The sequence below is a fragment of the Scophthalmus maximus genome, chromosome 9 (assembly GCF_022379125.1).
Source record: "Scophthalmus maximus strain ysfricsl-2021 chromosome 9, ASM2237912v1, whole genome shotgun sequence".
NCBI classification, from domain to species: domain Eukaryota; kingdom Metazoa; phylum Chordata; class Actinopteri; order Pleuronectiformes; family Scophthalmidae; genus Scophthalmus; species Scophthalmus maximus.
The window spans coordinates 4,714,038-4,724,848 of record NC_061523.1 but is presented as its reverse complement, the minus strand read 5'-3'; the positions used below and the strand labels follow the sequence as shown (position 1 = coordinate 4,724,848).

The window sequence follows — 10,811 nt, the reverse complement described above, 5'->3', positions numbered from 1 at the left end:
CATCTGTCAGGCCCAGGCCCATACTGCACACCTGACATCAATCACCAACAGCAAGGCAAAGCACATACATTAGCATTATTTTATTTTTTTATCACTGAATGCACAAAAGAAAAAGTTGGGGCTAAATGTATTTACAAATACATTACAAGTATTTTGTGCTAAATGACCGGTTAATTAACCGTGGCGGGCTTTATGCCTGCTTAGTATCATTTATTGCATCATGTCTCTTAATGAGGTTGACGATAAATCTCAGGTTAATGAGCCATAATGATTGTAAATTAGCATGAAATCATATGTTAGCGTCTTGTGCCAGCAACCTATCAAAGCCTCGGATGAGGCAACACCAGTTGAGTTACAACAGTGTGCTTACTGTAAATAAAGCTTTTTATACAGAGTTCGTACAGATCAAAATATGCTTAGTTTAACTGGAATAAACTAATTGAAAAGGAAGATATTGCCACAGAGCCACAGCAGTACAAACGTGCACATGACATGCAGAACTAAATGCCTTTATGACGTGATTCAGGATCTGTACACGAGAATTGTTTTTCTCTTTCAAAAGGGACTGAGAGCACCACTGTCGGCCGTGATGTGCAGCATTTTACGTTCTCATTTAAAGTTTACTGGAAGAGCGTAAAAGCCACGGAAACGAGCATAATGCAATGACATGCTGCGGACAGGATGATCTCTTCTTGTCAGAAACAGAGCCTCGGCATCAAAGGGTGATTTAATCGCCTATAGCTTAACCCTCAAAAAGGTTAACCCTCAAAAACCGACCGTGGCATTAATGCGATGCACACGCAACTTAACATTAAATAAACCCAAGCTTCAGATTCTTGTCTGAATGGTGAGATTCTCCACTTCCAACAGCGGCTTGGATGGTGCTTTGATGACTACAGTGACTAATCTCAGTGATTATTTGGTGAGTAGCAATTCAATTTAATCCTAAAACCAGTTGAAACATTGTCAGTGATTTCCCGATTTGTTTGCATGACATTGTTTCATCGGCTAGCTGCACTTTAGTAGATACTTTAAGCTAGTTTATTTAGTTTAGTTTTTACGTATTTCATCACTGAATAGGTTGAATTGAATGTTTTGGGCATCATTTCAGTCTAAATGCTCAGGTATATTTAGGTTGATTCTTGGCACATGTCCCTGACATTACAGATGCACCAGACGATGTTACTGCTGCACTCTCATTTGTTAGACCCCTAAAACACCACAAGAAAATAATATTTTACTGCACAGTCGTACAACTGCAGTTTAGTGTTTAATGGGCCATACAAATCTAGTGTGTCTGCATTGCAATAATTTTTTTGTCAAATCTGTGGACATCCAGCTAGCAACTCAGTGGCCTACGTGAGACATGTAAAAATTAATTGTAATTTACCTAATTTAGTACTGCGATGTTGTATGCCTGATTTCAAAGGACCTTTAGAAAACGTGCAGGTCTGAAAGCACATCTGTATAGAAATCATAGAGAACATGAGATTGAGCACAGATTGAGAATGTCAGCTGACCTGACATGCCATGTTGACTTCTGCAGTGGCAAATTTTATTCTTTGAGTGAGTTTTATTCTCATCTTAAAAAGCACATTAAAGAAGGACGAGCTGTTGCATGTCCTTTAAAGCAATGTTAGAAGTCATTTGCTGTGGTATCTACATTTACTTCACATTTGTCCAGGCAACATAAAAAAAGGGCAGAGGGAAATTTAATAGAGTCCATCATTGTCCCAGCAAGTGTAAGTGGAATGAGTGGCACTCAAATGATAGTGATTTGCTGTGTGAGCAGCAGCCTGATGCTGTTGATGATACTGAGCATTTGGAGGTTAACCCAGAAAATATTGATGATACCTTGTTTTTGAGTAATATTGCTCTCTTTTATCTAAAGCTACAAGCAAAGTTGCTTCTTCCATCCTCCATCATTCAGACAATTATTGAAGATTTGCAGTCAATACATGATATCAGCCAGTCACAGTGACTTTTTAAACTGAAAGAGAAGTTGCATATGCTTGGGATTCCAGATGATACTATTGGGACTCTTATAAATGATCTAAAAAGAGAAGATCTTTTCCGGACTCACAATACCCACACACTTAAAACAGATCTACGGAGAAAGTCTGTGTTCAAGAATATATTTAATTATAATGAACCAGTGCCTATGTGTCTGGGACAAAACGAAGCAGGCAAAGAGTGCTTTGCTCAATATGTTCCCATAAAACAAACACTCAAAGCTCTTTTTCAGTCCAAATCTGTAAGAGAACAATACAATCAAGTACACGACCATGCCCAAACTAAGGACGTTTTTCAAGATGTGTGGGATGGGAAAAACGTTACTGAGAACGCGTGTAAAACAGAGGGGTCTCCTTTGGGCTTGATCCTCTATCAAGATGCTTTTTAAGTTGCAAACCCTCTTGGGTCAGGAAGAAAGAAACACAAAATACTTGCTGTGTATCTTACACTGGCAGATCTATTACCACCCCACAGGTCAAGCATTGACCAGATGCAACTAGTTCTTCTCTCCAAAGAGAATTACTTCAAGTATTTTGCTCAGGATTTGGTCATGGGTTGCCTGGTGAAAGATCTGTAAGACCTTGAGAACAATGGTATTGTGTTACCTCATGGACGTGTGTGTAAAGGAATACTGCATGCTATTGCTGGAGACAGCTTAGGTTCACACAATATTGGAGGATTTCTTGAGAATTTAAGCTTGAGTTTGAATTTCTGCAGATACTGTGAAATCAACACAAACACATTTCAAGCCGATCCTCTTTTTGAGGTGCAGATTGGAGATAAAATTAAATCTCCAGGTGAAGATCAAGCTTGGCAACTGGTTTTACAATTAATAGAGATGGTTTCTCCTATTTGTGCACCTGCTATTTCAACTGGCCAAATAGCATATTCATTCATTCATTCATCGTCTACCGCTTTATCCATTTAAGGGTCGCGGGGGGTCGCTGGAGCCAATCCCAGCTAACTTTGGGCGAGAGGCGGGGTACACCCTGGACAGGTTAATGCCTATGACAGGGCCACATACAGAGACGGACAACCATTCACTCTCACATTCACCACTACGGTCAATTTAGAGTCTCCAATGAACCTAACACCATTCTGCATGTCTTTGGACTGTGGGAGGAAGCCGGAGAACCTGGAGAGAACCCACGCATACACGGGGAGAACATGCAAACTCCACACAGAAAGGCCCTGGTTGAACCGGGATTTGAACCCAGAACCTTCTTGCTGTGAGGCGAAGGTGCTAACCACTACACCACCGTGCAGCCCTAAATAGCATATTGCTCATGCTTATTGATGACTATTTGTATTTTCGAAAGCAAGCATTCCCTGATCAAAAACTAAAGCCAAAGCATCATTATGTCAGAGCTAATAATTTGCTTTGGACCACGTATCCGTTTGTGGATGCTAAGATTTGAGAGCAAGCCCACTTACTTCAAACAGTGTGCAAGGAAACTGCACAATTTTAAAAACTTGTGCTCAACTCTTACATAGAGGCATCAGCTCCTCCAGGCATATGTCAGTGCTGGCAATCTCTACCCACCAGCTGTTGTAGTGGAAAAGTTAGCTGAGTTTTTTCCCAGTGACTACAATCAGGACATCCGGGAATCTGTGTCAAGCTTTGATTTTGGCCCTGACAATACAATGATTGCTCATGAAGCAACTGTGAAAGGCACAAAATACAAAAAAAATATGCTTGTTGCTATAGATGAGAGTTCTGAGGGCCTTGTCATTGGAAAGATCATTGTGGTACTTATCCACAATAATCCAACAATATATTTATCACCCAAAAATGTCAGGCTCTGCTTCTTCATGATGTAAGTGTTGATGGTTTCACACCAAGTCTGGGAGGTTACTGTTGTGTCAAACAGGATGACCTCATTGATTATTACCCTTTACCAGAGTACACATTCTGTGACATGCTTGTAATTGTTCCACACCATTCTTTCCTCTCAATAGAAATCAATGGCGACATTTGTGGAGGAGCTCAAGGGGATCATCCATAGGGCCGTTTCAACCGTTTCTGAAGCTGTTCAGCAACTTGCTATAGACTGTCATGATTCCGTGTTTTTAATTTCCTGTTTTATTTTGAATTAGTTTTTGTACTTCCTGTTTCCCTGGCTCGTGTGTATTCACATTGTTTTTCCTGTCTCCTGCCCCTGTGATTGTCCACACCTGTTCCTAATGTGTCTCACCTATGTTCTATTTGCCCCGCCCACCGTGTGTGTATTTAGTCTCTGTGCTTCCCTCGGTCTGTGTCAGATCGTCTGTTGTTTTTCCCCCAGTCTGTCCTTAGTAGTTTGTTCCTGTGCTTTTCCCTGGTCAGTTCCTGTTGTCTTCCCCAGTCTGTTTCTGCTGTTTACCCCGAGTTTCTCTGGGATTTTCCCCCCGGCTCCAGTGTTTCAGTTTTCATTTTTACTACGTAGTGTGGACACCCTTGTTTGGATTTTTGAGTTGTTCGTGTTATTATTAAATATCCTTTTTTGCCACATCCTGCATTTGCGTCCTGCTTCCTGCTCTCCTACCTGACATAGACAAGCTGTTGAGCTCAGGTTTAGAGTCAAAAGAAGACCTGAAGTATGTGCAACAAGAGGACCTTGCAGACTAACTACCGGTTATTCAACAACGGAAACTTTTGGAGGCAAGGAAAATGGGTATGTTTGGCTACTGTCATGGCATTACAATGTCATTATACATTATAATGTATATTTTCTTTTATTAAAGTTGTATCTCATTTTTTAATTTATTTTAGAGACAGAGACATTCACGTTGGACCTCAATGTCCTGCCTTTCCCCACCATTGAAGACAGCAGCAACTCTCCTACATTTCCCAGTCCATCAGCTTCATCTGTCGTCTCCTGCTTGACATCTAGTGAAAATGAAGACAACCAGCCCTCCTCCAACACAAGAAAATCATGGCCTGAATCTTTTCAGGTGCAATGGAACCTCATGCCTTCGGACTTTCGTTCAGCGATCTCAGATGGTAAGAATCCTTCACCTGCCGCACGATGGCAGACGGTGAGGGTGATTGCACATGAGATGAGGAAGTATGAGCCAAATCCAACCCGCTCACAGTGCCTCACAGTTTGCAGAAACATTGTTCGTGAATACCCACACAGTTTTGCTGATCAACTTGATAATGGTCAGCTTATGGGAAGTGGATACTCATCACTCCTAATCCAAGTAGAACATCGGATTGAAAATCTGAACCGCACCTGCAGCATTCGACAGCACCGTTCATCCCATCATGGAAGAAAAAGAGGACCCACTGACACATATGGCTGTACAGGTTTCCAGCCTAGACTCCCACCAGAGGAAACTGAAGACACAGTGGAGAGCAAACGTCAAAAGCTGGATGAAATCTACAGTCAGAATTGTATAACTGGGGCTGAGAGAGCAGAGGTAAAGCAGCTAATGGACTCAACCTTCTATCTGAAGCGGTGCCACATAAATGCCCTACCAGCACCAACCATTGAAGATTTTAGAACCAAGTGGCCATACCTGTTCACTCAGAAAGGACTCTAGTCACACTTTGAGCTACTCACTGATGTCCCAGTCCTGCGCACATTTGAGCTCGCCATGGAGGAGTGTGGTAGAGCCATTGCAGAACTATCAAGCTCACAGAGAATGGACCCACAAATGCACAACTCAGGTACGTATAATACAATGATTTATTAGCAAGCCAATAAAGCAAGGCAACAGTGTCCAGTACGCGGCAGGCAAAAGGGAAATCCGGAAAAACAGGCAATGGTCAAAATCCAAGGGAAGACAGGAACTCAGGATATCAGGACACGGGGAAAAACGCTTGAAGGCTGAACACATGGAAGCAGACGATTTCGCACTGGGGTAAGGGGAAGACAGACTTTAAATACACTAGACCATGAGACACAGTGAAACGGTGAGAAGCACAATTCAGTGCTGGATGGTCAGCTTTGAAGGTCACATCATATGTGAGGGGATCCAGCCCACCTTCTTGACTGGCACTGCTGCTTTATTTTCCACCTACTACACCTTTAATCGCCAATACCAAGAAGAGGCAGCATGCACACTCGAATTTATCCAAAAGTTGGATTATTTCAGTATTTTTCTTACCATTCTTGATGATGTAATATTGTACATTTATGCATTTGATGCTTTTTTAATTTGTGGTTAATCTCAGTTAAACAACTTAATTGTTACAGTGTCTTCATAAACACTATCATCATGTTCCAGACGTTTTTTCGAGATAAATCCAGAGAGAGGGACAAAGGCTTCACAGGGTAACGCCTTATCAAAAAGGACTGGAAAAGTCACCTCCAAGAAGAACAACACAGTCAATCCACGTGTCCACTCTGCTGAGGAGACTGATGGACTTTGAGTGGGACTTCATTTAAGATGGTAGGTTAATTCCATCCCATATATTTGTTGAAAACACCAACTTGTCTGATTCCTCTAATTCTCCCTCTCTATCGCTCTTCCTCTGTCTCCCTTCCTGAGTAAACTTTTGAATGCCTCTTGTTTTCCTAATCCACATTAGGATTATAGGAAATGAGGAGCACAGCTATTGTATGTCAGAAGCTGCAATGAAAGGTATAGGTATTTTGGAACTAATTTTCTCTCTCTCTCATTGTCTTTCTCACATTTACACACACACACACACACACACACAGACAGACACACAGAGGACTTCCAACGCAGGATTAAGAGAATTTGGTGGGCCAGAAGTCAGTTATTTCCTTGGTCCCCGGATTCTTGGACTTTGTAAACTTAAAGTTCATATTTGAACATAATGCTACATGTCTGGTTGTGTTTGTGCTATTTGAATTCAAAGTCAACTTTTCTAAGTTATAGTATTGACCTAAACATTTTTATGCAATGTTTTTCTTTTATAAGGCTAGACAATAGGATACATGATATGGGGAAATATGTTGAGAGTTTTGTTTCAGAGTAGCTCCACAAATCAAGGTTATTTAGTCCGCCAGACAACAATTCTATACATTTGGAAATTTGGTGTTATCAAATTGTTAATCCTAACTGAATCCTATTCAAATAGCTCATTCAATTTTCAATACATGATAATGCAATAATTTTACATTTATCTGGCAAATTGTCTTATTCTGCTTTGTGGAACCGTCCCCAGGTTCCTTCACCATAACTACTCTGCTCTGGTTAAATTGTGCAGTTTTCGAAACACTTTTTAAAAGTTCATATAGTTGCTCAAGCTGAATATTTGTGAGTGTGTCAAGACCATAATTGCACTATTTTCAGCAAAAAGCCAAATATTTTGAGTGAGAAGGCTTTGTTTGCTAGCAATAGTTTCACATGCAATTCTCCATATTTTGCATTCTGCCGTTTGAGACATTTTATTAAACTAAAAACTAAAGGAAAAGAATAAGTTGTGGATCTCATTGACTGTGATTTTGCTCTGTTCTTCACTCACAAGCACAATTTGGTATGTTAATTTTACAGAAACATAATGGCAACCCTGCTGCCAGCTGATTACTGTTTTTACAGGGAAAACATTTAACAGTGTAGAGAAGATGTCAAGCTCTCAGTCCGTGCGTATACATGCACAGCAGTAACCGGGGTATGGTCTTACCCCAGTTCGGTGAATGATCGGGTCATGCCAGTTGTCCCCGTATACATGAGCGGGGAAGAATGTCGGGAGTAACTCTACCTCCGGTACAGTAGGTGGCGCTCTGGCAACGTACAACTGGTCGGAATAAGTTTTTTTACCTGTTGACTTTTGTCAAAACCACCACAACTTGGATAGCGGGGAGAACATGGACGACTTTTCAGCGCTGTACATTCTCTACGCCTGAGTGACTTTACTTGCCGAGGCGAAGTCCGCGGGTTTAGAGGTCAAGCTTGTGTTGTTGATGTTGTTTTTTTACGCCGTTGCTTCCTGCGAGTAGGGAGGGGCAGCTATCACCTATGGAGCATGCGCTGACGCATAACCTGAGTTTACCCCGGTTAACGTGTATACATGCACGAATACCCTGGTTACTAAAGGAGTTATCTAGATCTGTTAAATGGAGTATGAGAACTCTTTTGAGAAACCGTTTGACAAACGGGGGTATTGCCTTAACCTGAATATAATCTGTTCTTTAAACTGCATGTAAACACACTGTGTCATACTCAACCTTCAGTGGTGGAACTGCCTCTGGGATTATCATAACCCAAAGTCACTGAGGTGTACCAGTATACAAGAAAAGGTGCATCTGCACAAAACTTCACATAGAGCTCCAAAACGCCTACGCACAACTTTTAACATTGAATGAAAATCCCTAGCTTGACTGTATTAAATGAAACGAAGGCTTTCCCATGGGCATTTTGTTTTAAATGTCAAATAAGGTATTCGCACACAAAGTTGATGCGTGATAGTGACTTTACAGAGAGAGAGGGCAGGTTCCTTTGAATCATGTGATGACTGAAAAACATAAAAGGAAAATTGGCAAGAAATATACAGTTAAACTGAATCCAGCCATCTCTTTGTCTATGTAGGTCTGTGATTAAACATTGGTGAACCGAACATCACATTTCAAATCCACAATGTGATATGTCACACATGATCGGACCAACAGTGGCTGAGATTCCTCTGATGAGCTCTTGATGTTCATCTTCTTCTTTTAGTACAACTAGGCCTGTCACATTTATTATGTTATCAACTTATTGTACATACATACATATTAATTCTTTTTTTTTTTTACCTCAATCACAGCCATTGTGTCTACATGCAAGTTTGTTAACCTAAGAATGTCCTTCAAAGTCTTGCTGCTTCAATCTGCTCATTTGTTCTCATTGTCCGATTAATAAATCACTGGTTTGGTCTATAAAATGTCAGAAAACAGGGATTTCTTAGTATTCTTCTAAAGGCACCATGTCTTCAAATTGCTTGTTTTGTCTGTGGCCTAAACACAAGTCTAAACTTTGGATAACATTTCTCTCAGCAGCAACACAAATCGTGTAGTACAAATAAACTGCAAGCTCACATGATTCAGTATCAAAAAATGGTCTTTTCAATAATATTGTTTATTGCAACAATTACTGGGACAATATGTCGTGCAACAAAAAGTAGTTATCGTGACAGGCGTAAGTACAACATTGTACAAAATAATGTGGCTTTGGAAAATTCATGTTGATTATAAAGCCGGTGTGCAGCCATACAGTAGGTATCATTTTCAACTGCAGCTTATATTATCACACACATGATCTCTCTTCATCTCACACCAACATATACTGCACATCATTTGCATAAAATTAGCATTGAACCCTATTGTGTATTTTGTGTGTGACTGAGACCCAGATCAATCCGGGTGTTGCTGGCCTCCCCACAGAGGGCTTTATTATATATGAGCACTGATCGTGTGCCCGTCCTTCATGTGATGAACGCTTTTCTGTGGAGAGTTTTGGGTGATTAGCCAACTGTAATGCGTCTGCCTGAGATGCTGACCTCTTGGCGCTCGGCTCACACTTCATACTTCAGTGGAGTAATTGGCCTGTAAATATTTTAAGGAATCGAAACGGTGACAGTCGGTGTCCACCCGTCCCGGTGGGGAGCTGCACTGCTGCCTGGTCGAAGACAGACGGCGCTGTGAAAGTAACATGCCAACAAGCAAGACTTGCGAGTGCTCAGTTTCAGGTATGTGTGAAAGGTTGGTGTGTGTGTGTGCCATAATCTTATTATCGCCCAGCCTTGTCGGCCACATCAAAGCAGTTTCTCGCTTGTGTGTTTTTACTGATGCAACACAAGAAAAAGTGCCAACAGAGAGAACAAATTAGAGAAAAAAAAAATGTATTCAAAAGTTCTATGTTGTAAACACAGGAAAATAAAAACAATTTAAACTTGATTTTGATGTCCTAATGCTTGGTATCTCAATCACAGTCACAGCAACAGGCTCAAAGGCCTCCCCATCAAAGAATATATTATAGCCATACTTGACCGAAATCTGTGCGGTTCTTAACCCTGTGCATGTAACGCCACATATGTTCTCCAGAGTTTATGATCTTATTACACTGTCGTCAGTGTGCACTGAGGGATCCACCAGAGATAATTAGAAGTGTATTTACTGTGACCGTTCCTTACCATTAATTCCTGGTGGTCGTATATTGTGTACAGATTTAGAGTTGGGTATGATTAGAATTGTAAAATTTCAGTTGTAAATAAGGGGGGATGTGAAGATCCAGCCATAAAAAAGCCAGAACTGCTTCTCATGATTGACACATGGCTGAAAATATTTTTCAAATATTTGATGTAGAGTTTGAATGATTTATCGCAAAAGTCTAAATTCATCTTTGTTTTGCCCATGTGTGGGTATATTTCACTGAGTCAAAACTACCTTAGATTTATTTTTTTCCAGCTAGCGGCATGGGTCTAGGAGTGGCAATGTCAGTTGCTTGGTCTGCCATTGACCTGAAATTTCTTAACAATCACATGGGGCGAGATGAGGAATCTTACAGACGTTGGTGATCCTAGTCTTTTCCTCTAGCTTCACTATGAGGTTGGCATGGTTAGTGTTAAGTGAGTACTGTATGGATTATAATAAAGTTTGGTCCCATTATTCATTTTCTGACAAAAATTTAATTATACCCCAACATCATGTGGTCCAAACAGCCATAGCTGTATACCTTAGCTTTAGTATTTGGTAATTCACAAATGTTCGCATGCTAAAAGGCTAAAATCAAATGCTGAACATGGCAAACATTATACTGCAAAACCTACATACTCTGAGCCTACTTGCATTTTTGCAATCATAAAACACAACCGGTGGCCCTCAGTAGACCACATACCCCCGCCAAGCCTCTAAATTAGCATAGCT

General features: G+C 40.8%; 1 pseudogene; it reads left to right on the top strand.

Annotated features, from left to right (window-relative positions):
* Positions 1-2,285: 2,285 nt before the first annotated feature.
* Positions 2,286-6,386, top strand: LOC124850536 (annotated as a pseudogene).
* The last annotated feature ends 4,425 nt before the right edge of the window (positions 6,387-10,811 follow it).